We start from the raw sequence: 16,457 nt of genomic DNA, 5'->3' as shown, positions 1-16,457 counted from the left end.
GAATAAATTTAACCAAGATGCAAGACTTGCATGCTGAAAACTATTTTTAAAAGTTGAAATAAATTAAGGAGGGCATAAATAATTAGAAAAACATTCTTTGTTCATGGATAGGATGATATCGGTACAACGCAAAGTAATCTACAGACTCAGTGCAGTCTCTATCAAGATTTCATCAGCCTTTTTTGCAGAGATGAGAAAGATGATCCTGGAATTCACACAGAATTGAAAGGACCCCTGAATAGTTAAAATAATACTGAGAAATGTAATAGTCCATTCAGTGTTCTATAACAAGATACCATCAACTTCGAGGTTTATAAACAACGGAAGGTTATTTCCGGGTGTTCTGGAGGCAAGGAAGCCCAAACTCAAGGCACCAGCAGATTGAGTGTCTGGTGAGGGCCTGCTTTCTCATAGATGGCTGTCTTTTCACTGTAACGTCACATGGCAAAACAGGCAGTGTTTCTCTTTGGTCTCTTATATGGGGACTAATCTCATTCACGAGGTCTCTCCTTTTGTGACCTAATCACCTTCAAAGACATCACCTCCAAAAAGTAACATTTATACGCAGTTGATGGGAGTATAGATTTGTGCCACCATTGTGGAAGACAGTGTGGCAATTCCTCAAAGACTTAAAGACAGAAACATCATTCAACTGAGCAATCCCATTACTGTTCTGTTACAAAGTAACAGAACAATTTATATTCCTTTGGGTATTGGATTGCTGTACCCAACGGGATTAATTCATTCCACTGGGTTTAGGAAGAAAACGATCATCTCAGTTGATGCAGAAAAAGTATTTTACAAAATCCAGCACCGAGGTGGGCGGATCATGAGGTCAGGAGTTTGAGACTAGCCTGGCCAACATGGTGAAACCCTGTCCCTATAAAAAAAAAAACACACAAAAATTAGTTGGATGTGGTGACATGAGCCTGTAATCCCAGCTACTCAGGATGCTGAGGCCAGAGATTAGCTTGACCGTGGGAGGCAGTGATTGCAGTGAGCTGAGATTGCACCACTGCACTCCAGCCTGGGTGACAGAGTGAGTCTCCATTTAAATAAAATAAAAATTAAAAAAAACTAAAATGGGCCAGAAAATGGAAACTTTCAACAAATAACAAAACAGGACACAGCAGAGACATTTGTAAACTAATATTCATTGCAGCGTCATGCACAATAGCCAAAAAGTGGAAACAACCCACGTGTCCGTCAACAGATGAATAGTTAAACAAAATGTGGGGTGAGTGTATGTGTGTATATGTACGTGTGTGTGTACATATAATGGAATACTATTCGTGTATAAAAAGGAATATAGTTCTGATAACATGCTTCAACATGGATGAACCTTGAAAGCATAGTCTGCTAAATGAAATAAACCAGAGAGAAGAGTACAAATATCATATTTGCCACTTCTGTAAAATATCTGCAGCAGACAAATGCATAAAGAAAGAAAGTAGGTTAGAAGCTGCCAGCAGATAGGGTAAGAGGCTAATGCTGAGTTACTGCTTAATGCATTACAGAGTTTCTGTTTGGGGTGATGAAAATGCTCTGGAGCCAGATAGTGGTGATACATGAAGAACCCCATGGATGTAATTAATGCCATTGAATCATACATTTTTAAATGGTAAAAAAGAAAGTCTTATGTTTTATAGATATATTTTTTACCACAATAAAATATGTGTCACCCATAAAAGACAGAAACTAGTGTTCTTTTGTCATTGCAGTTGTTCTAATACTGTTAATAAGATCATATATGAAAAAGCAGCATACTGAAATCAGTGGTAAGTATGTGAGTATATATGTTGTATCGTAAGGGGGACTCTTCGAAGGCTAACACTCCTTAGCCATCCTGTTCTTGAAAATATTATCACGTCTCCCCACTCTACCCCTCCTTTTTATGGGAATAAAATATGTAATGCATGGCTGGCCATTTCTGACACTCCAGCCGCCTTCCTAGAATGACAAGTGTTGTTTCAAAATAGGATCTGCTGCAGGCCCCACTGCAGACACATTTTCAAGTGAATGCCGCGCTTTGTGAATCACTCAGCTGAATTTTCAAGCAGTAATATGAAAGCTCACAAGAAATGTAAAGTTCTAAAAATGAGTTAACAACTTGTACTTTTGAATTCCTTCATCTTTTTTCACCTCTAAATCTTGGAATGCTCCAGGACTTCGTGTCTGGTGATTTTACCTTCTCCATCTGCACTCACTCCCTACACGACCTCATCCAGTCCCATGGCTGAAATAGCCTCTATGCTCTGATGACTCCAGCTTGCTACATAGAGCCCGGATCTTTGTTCTGATTTCCAAACTCATATATCTATCTAGTCAATATTTTAACATGTTTTCATATAGTGCTTCCTTTGTGCAATGCACAGTCCAAATCACTTCACATGCATGAGCTTATTCAATCCTCAGAGCAATGTGTTATTATCCCTATTTTACAGATAAGGACACTGAGAACAGACAAAGTAGGTATCCCAAGGTCATACAACAAGTAAGTGATAAAACTGGGATTTGACAAAACCACATTGAGATGCCATCTCACACCAGTTAGAATGGCGATCATTAAAAAATCTGGAGACAACAGATGCTGGAGAGGATGTGGAGAAATAGGAACACTTTTACACTGCTGGTGGGAGTGTAAATTAGTTCAACCATTGTGGAAGACAGTGTGGCGATTCCTCAAGGATCTAGAAACAGAGATTCCATTTGACCCAGCAATCCCATTACTGGGTATACACCCAAAGGATTATAAATCGTCCTATTATAAGGACATGTGCACATGTATGTTCACTGTGGCACTGTTTACAATAGGAAAGACCTGGAACCAACCCAAATGTCCATCAGTGATAGACTGGACAAGGAAAATGTGGCATATATACCATGGAATACCATGCAGCCATAAAAAATGTTGAGTTCATGTCCTTCCTAGGAACATGAATGAATCTGGAAACCATCATTCTTAGCAAATTGACACAAAAACAGAAAATCAAATATCGCATGTTCTCACTTACAGGCGGGTATTGAACAATGAGAACACATGGACACAGGGAGAGGAGCATCACACACTGGGGTCAGTTGCGGGGGCTAGGGGAAGAACAGCAGGGGGTGGGAAGGGTAGGGAGGGATAACAGATAACACTGGGAGAAATACCAGATATACAGATGGGGGGATGGAGGTGGCAAACCACCTTGCTGCATATGTCCCTATGCAACAATCCTGCATGATCTGCACATATACCCCAGAACCTAAAGCACAATTTAAAAAAACCTGGGATTTGAATCATGCCCTTAGGTTTTACAATCCATGCTCCAAATGAATAAATACACTGTGTATTCCCTGCTAAGATGAAGAATAGACATTACAAACTTAGCATATCCAAAACTGAACACTGGTACTATCCTTAAAAGCCTCTTTCTTTCTTAATCTTTGTCATATCATTAAGGAAAACCTCCAGTCTTTCAGTTACATATTCCAACAACATTAGATAATCCTTGAGTCTTCTCTTTCTCTTGTAACCCACATCCAGCTTTCTAACCACCTCCATTGCTACGTGGGCCAAGTCATGGTCACTCTCCTCTGATCTCCCACCTGGCCTTTAAACTTGCGCTCTTGCCTCTTCAGCCTTTTCCCCATATAGCAGCCAGAATGATTCTTTTCAAAGCTAATTCAGATCATGCACTCCTCTGCTCAAGACTCTCCATCTCTACATCAAGTCCAAAGCCCATCCTGTGATCTACCTAGCCCCAGGCCATCTTGTCCTTGCTGCCTTAGAGATGGGAAAAGCCTCTCGCTCCATTATTCCCTTGCTTACTCCCTTCTCCCTCACTGAATTCCTTGATATTCCTGGAGCACATGAAATGTGCACCTGCCTTTTTCCTCTTGCCTGCCTGGCTCTTCCTGGAGTGATCCTATGACTGGTCCCGTTACTAACTTTGAGTCTTCACTCAGAAACACTCTTATCAGAGGACACTTTCTGATATCCTATATAATTTCTTCATGTCCTACTTTTGCTGTTGTTTATTTTATTTTTATTTTGATAGGTTTTTGGGGAACAGGTGGTTTTTGGTTACATGGATAAGTTGTTTAGTGGTGATATCTGAGATTTTGGTGAATCCATCACCTGAGCAGTGTACGCTGTACCCAATGTGTGGTCTTTTATCACTCCTCTCCCGAGAATCCATTGTATCATTCTCCGGCCTTTGAATCCTCATAGCTTAGCTCCTACTTATAAGTGAGAACATACGATGTTTGTTTTTCCATTCCCTAGTTACTTCACTTAGAATAATGGTCTCCAGTTCCATCCAGGTTGCTGTGTATGCCATTATTTTGCTCCTTTTTATGACTGAATAGTATTCCATGTATGTGTGTGTGCACATATAGATATTCTTTTTTCACTCGATTAGTGAGCATTTGGGATGGTTTCGTATTTTTGCAATCATGAATTGTGCGGCTATGAACATGCATGTGCAAGTGCCTTCTTCTCATAGTGACTTCTTTTCCTCTGGGTATATACCCAGTAGTAGAATTTCTGGATTGAATGGTAGTTTTACTTTTAGTTCCATAGTGATTATATTACTTTAAATTTCCACCCCAGTGTGTGATGCTCCTTTCCCTGTGTCCATGTGTTCTCATTGTTCAACACCCGCCTATAAGTGGGAACATGCGATATTTGATTTTCTGTTTTTGTGTCAATTTGCTGAGAATGATGGTTTCCAGATTCATTCATGTTCCTACGAAGGATATGAACTCATCATTTTTTATGGCTGCATAATATTCCATGGTATATATGCCACATTTTCCTTGTCCAGTCTATCATCGATGGACATTTGGGTTGGTTCCACGTCTTTCCTATTGTAAACAGTGCCACCGTGAACATACATGTGCATGTGTCTTTATAATAGGACGATTTATAATCCTTTGGGTGTATACCCAGTAATGGGATTGCTGGGTCAAATGGTTTTTCTGTTTCTGGGTCCTTTCCACCACATCCACTCCAACAATATTATTTTTGACTTTTTGATTATGGCTATTCTTGCAGGAGTAAGGTGGTATCATATCATGGTTTTGATTTGTGTTTCCTGGTAATTAGTGATGTTGAGCTTTTTTTATATGTCTGTTAACCAATTGTGTATATTCTTTTGAGAACCGTCTGTTCAGTTCCTTAGCCCACTTTTTTGATGTGATCGATTGTTTTCCTTTTGCTAATTGGTTTGCGCTCCTTGTAGGTCCTGGATGTTGGTCCTTTGTCAGATATATAGATGACAAAAATTGTCTCCCACTCTGTGTGTTGCCCGTTGACTCTGCTGATTGTCTCTTTCGTTGTGCAGAAGCTTTTCACTTTAATCGCCTCATTTATTTATCTTTGTTTTTGTTGTGTTTGCTTTTGGGTTCTTGGTCACGAAGTCTTTGCCTAAGCCCGTGTCTAGAAAGGTTTTCCTGATGTTATCTTCTATAATTTTTATGGCTTCAGGTCTTGGATTTAAGTCCTTGAACCATTTTGAGTTGATTTTTCCATAAGGTGAGAGATAAATATCCAGTTTCATTCTTCTACATGTAGCTTGCCAATTTTCCCAGTACCATTTATCCAATAGGGTGTCCCTTCCCCACTTTCTGTTTTTCGTTTGCTTTGTTGAATATCAGTTGGCTACAGTTATTTGGCTTTATTTGTAGGTTGTCTATTCCATTCCACTGGTCTATGTAGTGGCCTATTTTTGTCACTACTATACTGTTTTGGTGACTGTGGCCTTTTAGCATAGTTTGAAATCAGGTAATGTGATGCCTCCAGATTTGTTCTTTTTGCTTAGTCTTGCTTTTGCTATGCAGGCTTTTTGTTGGTTTCATATAAATTTCAGAATTCTTTTTTCTAGTTCTGTAAATAATTTTGGTGGTGATTTGGTGGGAAATGTATTGAATTGGTAGATCACTTTGGCAGTGCGCTCATGTTCCCAATATTGATTCTACCCATCCATGAGCATGAGATGTGTTTCCATCTGTTTGTGTTGTCTACAATTTCATTCAGCAGTATTTTGTAGTTCTCCTTGTAGGGGTCTTCCACTTCCTTGGTTAGGTATATTGCCAAGTATTTTATTAATTTTCTGCAGCTAAAAGGGGATGGTGTGTAGCGGTGCTACTGATTTGTGCCCATTAATTTTGTATCCTGAAACTTATTTCTGTATTCATTTATCAGTTCTAGGAGCTTTTTGGATGAGTTTTTAGGGTTCTCTAGGTTTAAGACAATGTGATCAGCAAGGAGTGGCAGCTCGACTTCCTCTTTACTGATTTGGATGCCCTTTTTCTCTTGTCTGATTGCTCTGGCTAGGACTTCCAGTACTATGTTGAACAGAAGTGGAAAAAGTGGATATCCTTATATTGTTGCAGTTCTCAGGGGAATACTTTCAACTTTTCCCCATTTAGTATAAAGCTGACTGTGAGTTTGTCATGGATGGTTTTTATTATCTTAAGGTACGTCCCTTCTATGCTGATTTTGCTGAGGGTTTTAATCATAGAGAGATGCTGGATTTTGCCAGATGCCCTTTTGGCATTGAGGTAATTGTGTAATTTTTGTTTTCAGTTCTGTTGATGTATCGCATTTGTTGACTCGCATATGTTAAACCATCCCTGCATGCCTGGTATGAAACCCACTTGATCGTGGTGGATTATGTTTTTGATATGCTTTTGAAATTAGTTAGTTTTAGGATTTTTGCACCTGTGTTCATCAGGGATGTTGGTCTGTACTTTTCTTTTTTGTTTATGTCCTCTCCTAGTTTTGGTATTAGGATGATCCTTGCTTCGTAGTGATCCTCCTTATTCTGCATTTGCTGGGGTTTTTTTCTCATTATCGTATATATGTTTAATTATTTCTTAATGATCCCAATTCTCACCACTGGAATATAAGCTCCTTGAAAGCAGGGACTTGGATTTCCTCACGGCTGTTTCTTGCTACTTAAACCAGTGCTTCCCCTGTAATGGCACTCAGTAAGTGTTTGCTGAACTCATTCCCTGAGAGCCCACATAAGACCACAAAAGCCTCTCTCTGTCTCTGTGGAATCCTGGATTTTCCCAGAAGAGATATAGGAATTTTAGAGCATTCAGTGCCCAGAGTGCTATTAGAGAAAGTGGAGGAGCTGGCTCTCAGACTTCTTTCATCCACCTAACCCTCTAATGCTTTAAGGATTGCACTGCTATAGGGTCACATCTGTGGGGTTATCTGTTTTGGAAAATCTTAGGGAAGTTCAGATGTGTCTAATATCTAAAATAGCTGTTATCTTCTAAATACCTACAATATTCCAGGTACTGAATAGGGTTTTATACAACAATCCTAAAATGTAAGTAGTATGATTTCTATCTTATAAATGAACAAATAGACAATGTCAGAAATGGAACTAAATTACTCAAGGTCACAGAGCAAGAAAGAGGTAAATTTAAGGGTTTAGGTTTAAATTCTCTCAAAAGCAGACCTTAGGTTAGGTTCTCTCAAAAGCACACCCTGCATCAGAGATTTGAGTACAAGCCGACTGAGGAGAACCCAGGCAGTACTGTGAAAACGCAGAGAGGAGAGGCTCGGAAGAAAGGAAAGCCAAAGTGGGGGGTTTAAGGAGGAGGCAACTGGAGCTTCAACCCCCTGGGAACTGCAGAGAAAGTGTGCGGAGCACAGCTCAGAACTGTCCCCCTGATGGACGAGGAAGCGAGGCAGTTACACACCAAAACTACCCTCGGTCAGGAATTGTTTCTGGAGTTTAACTTTTCCATGCTTCTGACCTGTCCCACTTGTGGACTAAGACACTCAGATGTCTGTACAATTCCGTGAAGCAGAAAGACACAGGTATCGTTTCAGCCTGAAAGGGAACTGAGCAGAGGTGACTTCCAGGGTGGGCAGCGAGGGTGTCTGCCACACACGCAGGTGACCCGAGAGCAAAACCCACTGCTGTCTGCGTGTTATTACACTGCTCGTTTAATTACCAACACTTCAGACCTCAAATTTATGCAGAATTTACCAATTGTAGAATCACCTATTCCCCACATCCTATAACCCAGCTAGTCTTCTTGATGGGTATTTTTTATGTACATAGTTTTCTTCACTCATTTGCTCAGCAAATATTTGCCAAGCCTCTTATTTGTGTCCAGTCAAGGGTTAGAAACCCAATGATGAATACAGCAGTTTTGTCCTCAGGAATTCTGCTCCCAATATCATACTGAATGGGCAAAAACTGGAAGCATTCCCTTTGAAATCTGGCACTAGACAAGGATGCCCTCTTTCACCACTCCTATTCAATATAGTACTGGAAGTTCTAGCCAGAGCAATCAGGCAAGAAAAAGAAATAAAGGGTATTCAAATAGGAAAGGTGGAAGCCAAATTGTCTCTATTTGCAGACGACATGATAGTATACCTAGAAGACCCCATCGCCTCAGCCCAAAAACTCCTGAAACTGATAAGCAACTTCAGCAAAGTCTCAGGATATAAAATCAATGTGCAAAAATCACAAGCATTCGTCTATACCAATAACAGACTTAAAGAGAGCCAAATCAAGAGCGAACTGCCATTCGCAATTGCTACAAAAAGAATAAAATACCTTGGAATACAACTCACAAGGAACGTAAGGGACCTCTTCAAGGAGAACTACAAACCACTGCTCAACGAAATCAGAGAGGACACAAACAGATGGAGAAACATTCCATGTTCATGGTTAGGAAGAATTAATATTGTGAAAATGGCTATACTGCCCAAAGTAATTTACAGAATCAACGCTATCCCCATCAAGCTACCATTGACTTTCTTCACAGAACTGGAAAAAACCACCATGAACTTCATATGGAACCAAAAGAGAGCCCGCATAGCCAAGTAAATTCTAAGCAAAAAGAACACAGCAGGGGGCATCACACTACCAGATTTCAAACTATACTACAAGGCTACAGTAATCAAAACAGCATGGTACTGGTACCAAAACAGAGATACAGACCAATGGAACAAAACAGAGGCTCCGGAGGCAACACAACATATCTATAACTATACAATCTTTGATAAACCTGACAAAAACAAGCAAGGGGGAAAGGATTCCATGTTTAACAAATGGTGTTGGGAAAACTGGCTAGCCATGTGCAGAAAGCAGAAACTGGACCCCTTCCTGACACCTTACACTAAAATTAACTCCAGATGGATTAAAGACTTAAACATAAGACCTGGCACAATAAAAACCCTAGAAGGAAATCTAGGCAAAACTATCCAGGACATAGGAGTAGGCAAGGACTTCATGAACAAAACACCAAAAGCATTGGCAACAAAAGCCAAAATAGACAAATGGGACCTAATGAAACTCCACAGCTTCTGCACGGCAAAAGAAACAGTCACTAGAGTGGATTGGCAACCAACAGAATGGGAAAAAATTTTTGCAGTTTACCCATCTGACAAAGGGCTGATATCCAGAATTTACAAAGAACTCAAACAGATTTACAGGAAAAAAACAAACAAGCCCATTCAAAAGTGGGCAAAGGATAGGAACAGATACTTTACGAAAGAAGACATATATGAGGCCAACAATCATATGAAAAAATGCTCATCGTCACTGGTCATCAGAGAGATGCAAATCAAAACCACACTGAGATACCATCTCACGCCAGTTAGAATGGCGATCATTAAAAAATCTGGAGACAACAGATGCTGGAGAGGATGTGGAGGAATAGGAACACTTTTACACTGTTGGTGGGAGTGTATATTAGTTCAACCATTGTGGAAGACAGTGTGGCAATTCCTCAAGGACCTAGAAATAGAAATTCCATTTGACCCAGCAATCCCATTACCGGGTATATATCCAAAAGACTATAAATCGTTCTACTATAAGGACACATGCACACGAATGTTCATTGCAGCACTGTTTACAATAGCAAAGACCTGGAATCAACCCAAATGCCCATTGATAATAGACTGGATTGGAAAAATGTGGCACATATACACCATGGAATATTATGCAGCAATCAGAAATGATGAGTTTGTGTCATTTGTAGGGATATGGATGAATCTGGAGAACATCATCCTCAGCAAACTGACACAAGAACAGAAAATGAAACACCGCATATTCTCACTCATAGGCGGGTGATGAAAAATGAGAACACATGGACACAGGGAGGGGAGTACTAAACACTGGGGTCTATTGGGGGGAAAAGGGGAGGGCCAGTGGGAGGGGGAGTTGGGGAGGGATAGCTTGGGGAGAAATACCAAATGTGGGTGAAGGGGAGAAGGAAAGCAAAGCACACTGCCATGTGTGTACCTACGCAACTGTCTTGCATGCTCTGCTCATGTACCCCAAAACCTAAAATCCAATAAAAAATTTAAAAAAAAAAAAAAAAAAGAATTCTGCTCATGGGTTATAGGAGAGACACAAAGAGGCCAACAATTTTGATAAAGTTTGGGGAAACTATCCAATGGAAATGGGTAGAAAGGGAAGCAACAGTAAACGCCACAACCCATTGAATGTCACATTGAATGGTGTTTTATTGTGTGTCAATCATACCTTAATACAGTTTTTAAAGGTTAGGGATAAAGGTGGTTAGCAACTAGGTCACCACTGTTCTAATGTAACACATTACAACCCAGGAAACAACACAGTTGCAATTTTGAGGCTGAAAAATGGACACAAAAACGTTTCTAAAGCTCTAGTGTATATCTGAATGACCAGGAGGGCGTGGGAAAACACCAGTAGCTAAGCGCTGCCAGCAGACTTCCTGATTCAGTAGCTGAGGGGTAAGATCGGAGAATTCACAGTCTTGACAGAGTCTCCAGTGGAGCTGATACTCTTGTTCGCAGCCCCACACCTCTAGAAATAACATAAGACTGTACCAAGGAAATGTATTCAAATCATAGTATGATATAGACTAACGAGTGCAACATTTTTCCATAAATTGTAAGTGAACTGTAAATTTACACCGCAGCCCAGGACTGTTGGGGTGCTGGTCTGTTCCTTAATGTTGTTATATGGGTGTGTTCACTTAATGAAATTTCAGGGATGTACACTCATGATTTGTATATATTTCAGTATGTGTCAAAATTGAACAAAATTACTTTAAAAGAAAAGAAAAGGCTGGGTATGATGGCTCATGCCTGTAAACCCAACACTTTGGGAGGCTAAGGTGGATGGATCACAAAGTCAGGAGTTCAAGACTAGCCTGACCAGGATGGTGGAACCCCGTCTCTACTAAAAATCCAAAAATGAGCCAGGCATGGTGGTGGGCACCTGGAATCCCAGCTACTTGGGAGGCTGAGGCAGAGAATTGCTTGAACCTGGGAGGTGGAAGTTGCAGTGAGCTGAGATCACACCACTGCACTCCAGCCTGGGTGATAGAGCAAGACTCTGTCTCAAAAACAAAACAAAACAAAAAGAAGGAATGTATGGCTCATTTCCATCCCAGTAGCCCCCCTGAAGTGCTTTTGGAGACATATGTATGCTTTATTTACTAGGTTAATAAATAGTTTCTTTAACCTTAAACTATTGAGCAATATGTCTTTGCCTCTAACGCTATTATTATATGATCCTAGAGCATGTGATGTTCTCAGTGTTTTCCAGATGAAGGAGAAAGAAAATTAGCCAAAACACATTTATTTCAGACTCTTAGAGGAGTAGGAGGAGGGACATCAGTGTTTTCTAATGGAAAAATACAGCCCCAAAGGAGCAGCCACTTGCATCTGGAACATTAAAAAGCAATCACAAACAGTGCTTCATGCAGCCACCGAGGAGTTTCTGGAGAATTGAACTGAATTTCCTACTCTCACATTCCTTTTAAGAGGTGCTTTGCCCTGAGAGTATTTCCAAGAATTGGAGAGACACAATAGTTACAAATACCATTGGCCTGAAGAATTCTTGGCACTCGAGGAGCTGTAGGGATTTCTACATTAGTAGAGCACAGACGTTGGTGTGTGAGGCTGCATACTAGCAGGACAGGAACCTCCATCAGGCCTCAGTGGCACCTTTAAATCACCCAGCACTGTGGGGCAACGGGCAGGACAACTCTGCCTTCTGTTTCCTATGCAATTATTCAGTCATGAGGTGACATTTTCTCTCCCTTTTGCATTAAGCAGCAGCTCCACTGAGGTTATCATAATCGTAATGAACACTTGTACCATACAATGCCCTTAAAAAGGCTCTTTGCATGTCGTGCCTCCTACTGACCGGGGTTTCTGTGAGCCCAGCTCCTCCCGTGCTTCCTGCTCGGGGTGCACTGCGGAGATGAGCGCTCACCTTCGCCTGGCAGTGGTAATGAGTGTGATGTGCTGCGATCACCCCCTAGTGTTCATTCTGTGCAACAACAATAACATCTGACCGTGGTGTCGGCAAAAGCATCGAGCTGGACTTCTGTGCACAAGCGTTTCAGAAGATAACGTTACCGTATAAATAGCCTGCCAGGGCCGGAGGAGGGGTGAACAGAGGCTCGGCTGTGAGAGGGCTTCTGTAGGAATGCTCTGCCGTCGTTTGAGCGTTAAACAGCAGCTCTGTTGGTGGAGATCCAATGGTCACACTGAACATGTGTATGTGCAAGGCCGTTCAAAAGGCCCTTTCCCTGTTACCGTCACTTCCCACGGTTTGCCGACCTAAAGAGGAGGAACGGAAACGTGTTTAGAGCTCGGTACCGGTGGGGTGCTCAGTCATGACTGTGTGTGCCTCTCAGGCCTCACTCACACTGCTGAAAGGACTGAATGACAGACGTTAATCCCATCTATAAAATAAACTTGAGGCCATTTACTAGGTGTCACTAGGTCATACATCTGTCTACATGTCAAGTTAAGGACTGGGCAGAAAATTAGTACCCGGGTCCTAGGCCTGGTTTAAGCACCAGTTTCTCCTCACTTGAGTGCTGGGGTCTCCTTAGCCGGGAATGTCTTGGTAATGTCTTCACCCTGGTATTGTTCCAGAATGTCTTTGCCAAACTGCTTTTATGTCTTGATTCAAGTTTTCTTTCTCTATTTCTTACATTAATGTGGCTGTTTGCTAAAGAGTCTCCAGTTGCTTCAAGCCTGAAATAAACAGCGTGGAAAGGGTAACTTCTGCTTTCCACTGTTACTCTTACCTGTTTCTCATTCTAGCTGTGCAAAGACACACACAGCCAGAAAGTGCAAAATGTGGAACTCCTAACTAGAACGACGAGATTTTCCCTGAGGGCGGGGCCCACCCAGCTCAAAGCATGGATGTAGTTGACTGGCTGCAACTTCAGAGTCAAGGACCAGACATTGGCGTTTAGTGAAGTCATCTATATCCATGCATTTATCCACACATACACATAAACGCATACATATGTATACCTATACATACACACAGACATATACATATGTATACATATACATACACACACATATACACATGTATACATATACACATGCATATACATATGTATACATATACATACACACATAGATATACATATGTATACATATACATACACACAGACATACATGTGTATACATATACACACAGACATATACATGTGTATACATATACATACACACAGACATACATATGTATACATATACACACATGCATATACATGTGTATACATATAAATACACACATAGATATACATATGTATACATATACACACATACATATGTATACATATGCATACACACAGACACACATGTGTATACATATACATACACACATATACATGTGTATACATAGACATACACACATACATATACATGTGTATACATATACGTACACACACATATACACATGTATACATATACACACATGCATATACATATGTATACATATACATTCACAGATATACATATGTATACATATGCATACACACATATACATGTGTATACATATACATACATGCATATGCATGTGTATACATGTACATACACACACGCATATACATATTTATACATATACATAGTCATACATATGTATACATATACATACACACATACATATACATATGTATACATGTACATACACACATACATATACATACACACATATACACATGTATACATATACACATGCATATACATATGTATACATATACATACACACATAGATATACATATGTGTACATATACATACACACATATACATGTGTATACATATACATGCATGCATACATGTGCATGTGTATACATGTACATACACACATGCATATACATATGTATACATGTACATACACACATACATATACGTGTGTATATACGTGTGTGTACATGTACATACATATACATAGCCATACATATGTATACATATACATACACATACATATACATATGTATACATGTACATACACACATACATATACATATGCATATCCCCTCAAGATGCTGTGTGAGGATTACATGGCAATACCTATAAACCACTTAGAATGACACCGGACATATAGCAAAGCTGAAAAATGTCAGCTACTATTATTTATTCTTTATACATCAGTTACATGTCATTTCCTCAAGGAATCCCCCTCTGATCCTCGACTAAGGTTGGATTCCTTTATTGTGTGTTCTTTGAAGACTCTGCCTTTCTTTTAAGCACTGAGATAATATAAACTTAGGTCTGTAGTCTCACAGACGTCTCATCACTCTGCGATGCCAGCTCCGTCTTTTCCTGTTACTGTATCTCTGGAGCCTCTATCAGGTGGTCAGTAAATAGTTGTCAGTTATTTTAGCTGAACGAATCTCTGAATCTCCCTGAGAGCCCTCTGCTTAGCCAGGAATGGGGAAGGGAAGACACGTCTAACCGGCGGATGAGAAGAGAACACACTAGACTCAAACATGCTTCCTCTCTGGTGATTTCCAGCCTCTAACCTGCAGCAGCCAAGCTCAAGAGCTGCTACCTCAGGAATGAAGAGTCACAGCAGGGCATGGTGGCACGCACCTGTAGTCCTGGCTGCTCAGAAGGCTGAGCCAAGAGTATTGCTTGAGCCCAGGAGTTTGCTCAATGAGCTATGATCACACCACTGCACTCCAGCCTGGACAGCAGAACAAGACCTTTTCTCTAAAAATAAGTAAACAAAAATTTTTAAGTGCATTAGTTGGGAGCTGTGACAATTAAATAATTATTTAATAATTAATTAAATATATAACATTAAATAATTATTATATTAATTAATTAATGTTAAATAAAATAATTAATTAAATAATATTAAATCATTATTATTTAATTGTTTGGGATTCAGTACACATGAGCCACAACTGTCCTCCAAAATCCCAAGTTCTGGGGCAGCCTGACCTTGGGAATGTGGGATAAGACTGAAACTGTCCAGTGTGTGGCTGTAGCTTTTGCTGTCCCTTTTCATACTCTTATCAACTCTTAACCATAAGCAATCGGCTGTCTTCTCTCTAAAGGTCAGATCAAGTGCTCAGCTGGTTCTTCCTCCCTGTGTCCCCCACACCATCCAGGAGCAGGGGCTTGAAAGAGTTACAACACTTACACGCTTCAACAGCTGTTTTCGGTGAGTTTTGACTCTGGACTTTTAATTGCATTCATTCATTCGTTCATGTAGAATAATTTTCTTAGGTATGAAAATCGCCTCTAAATGTGATTGGTATTGATGAAATTCCTGTTTGGAATAAATCATATGTAGACTACACGGGGAAAGGGATGATGGATAAAATAAATTCAGGTTAAAGCATGAAGACTCTCAGTTTCCTCCGGGCCATCTACACACTGCCCTAAAGCTTCCCCATGGGGAATCACTTGTGGTCTTATAGGGAACAAGGGCAAATGCTGAGGTCTTTGTAGCACCAAGGCATAGCCCTGAGATGAAAGAATCTGAGTGTTTTAATCGTATTACTAGAAAGGAACTGGGTCATAGTAGGTACGAATGAATATTTGATTAATTAATGAAAGTCCTTCAGACTAAAATCTTGTGTATATTTGCTCTATGCTGATAGAAATTTTACAGTGAGATAATCATCTTCATCTTCATAACATGCATGAAATGATTGCTCTATGTCCTGAGCTGGGCCTGCACAGGTATCAACCAATTTAATTTCTGCAGCAGTTCTAAGATACAGATGCTATCAGCATCCTCATCTTACAGGTGAGCAGATTGAGGCTCACAAAAATGAAGTGACTTGCCCAGGCTTGCATTAGTTAAACTGAGATCTATGTGACTCCAAAGCCCAGGTTCCTGACTATTCTTATGTAAATAGCCTACAAATTAAAGAAACTCCCACAAAATATTAGGATTCATAACTTAATGAATATGATCTTATTGCTGAATTTGTATTCACTTTCATAAGGTTCAAATTGTCGTTCTTTACAAGAGAAGGCTTTTCCAGTTAATGGTTATTATTCCCTCTTAAAATTAACAGGGTGCTGGGTCAAATGGTATTTCTAGTTCTAGATCCTTGAGGAGTCGCCACACTGTCTTCCACAATGGTTGAACTAATTTACACTCCCGCCAACAGTGTAAAAGCGTTCCCACTTCTTCACATCCTCTCCAAAGTCTATTGTTTCCTGACTTTTTAATGA

The 16,457-nt window shown here is 40.2% G+C and overlaps 1 long non-coding RNA gene across 1 annotated transcript in view; it reads left to right on the top strand.

Annotated features, from left to right (window-relative positions):
- The window catches only part of LOC144578022 (uncharacterized), a 277,148-nt gene that overhangs the window by 124,354 nt on the left and 136,337 nt on the right, over positions 1-16,457 (top strand). Inside the window, exon 3 of the long non-coding RNA XR_013522967.1 lies at positions 15,326-15,432. This is a non-coding gene — a long non-coding RNA (uncharacterized LOC144578022). The remainder of the gene's footprint in view (positions 1-15,325; positions 15,433-16,457) is intronic.

This window comes from Callithrix jacchus, chromosome 10 (assembly GCF_049354715.1).
Source record: "Callithrix jacchus isolate 240 chromosome 10, calJac240_pri, whole genome shotgun sequence".
NCBI classification, from domain to species: domain Eukaryota; kingdom Metazoa; phylum Chordata; class Mammalia; order Primates; family Cebidae; genus Callithrix; species Callithrix jacchus.
The sequence above is the reverse complement of the archived record's forward strand: the minus strand, read 5'-3'. Positions and strand labels throughout refer to the sequence as shown.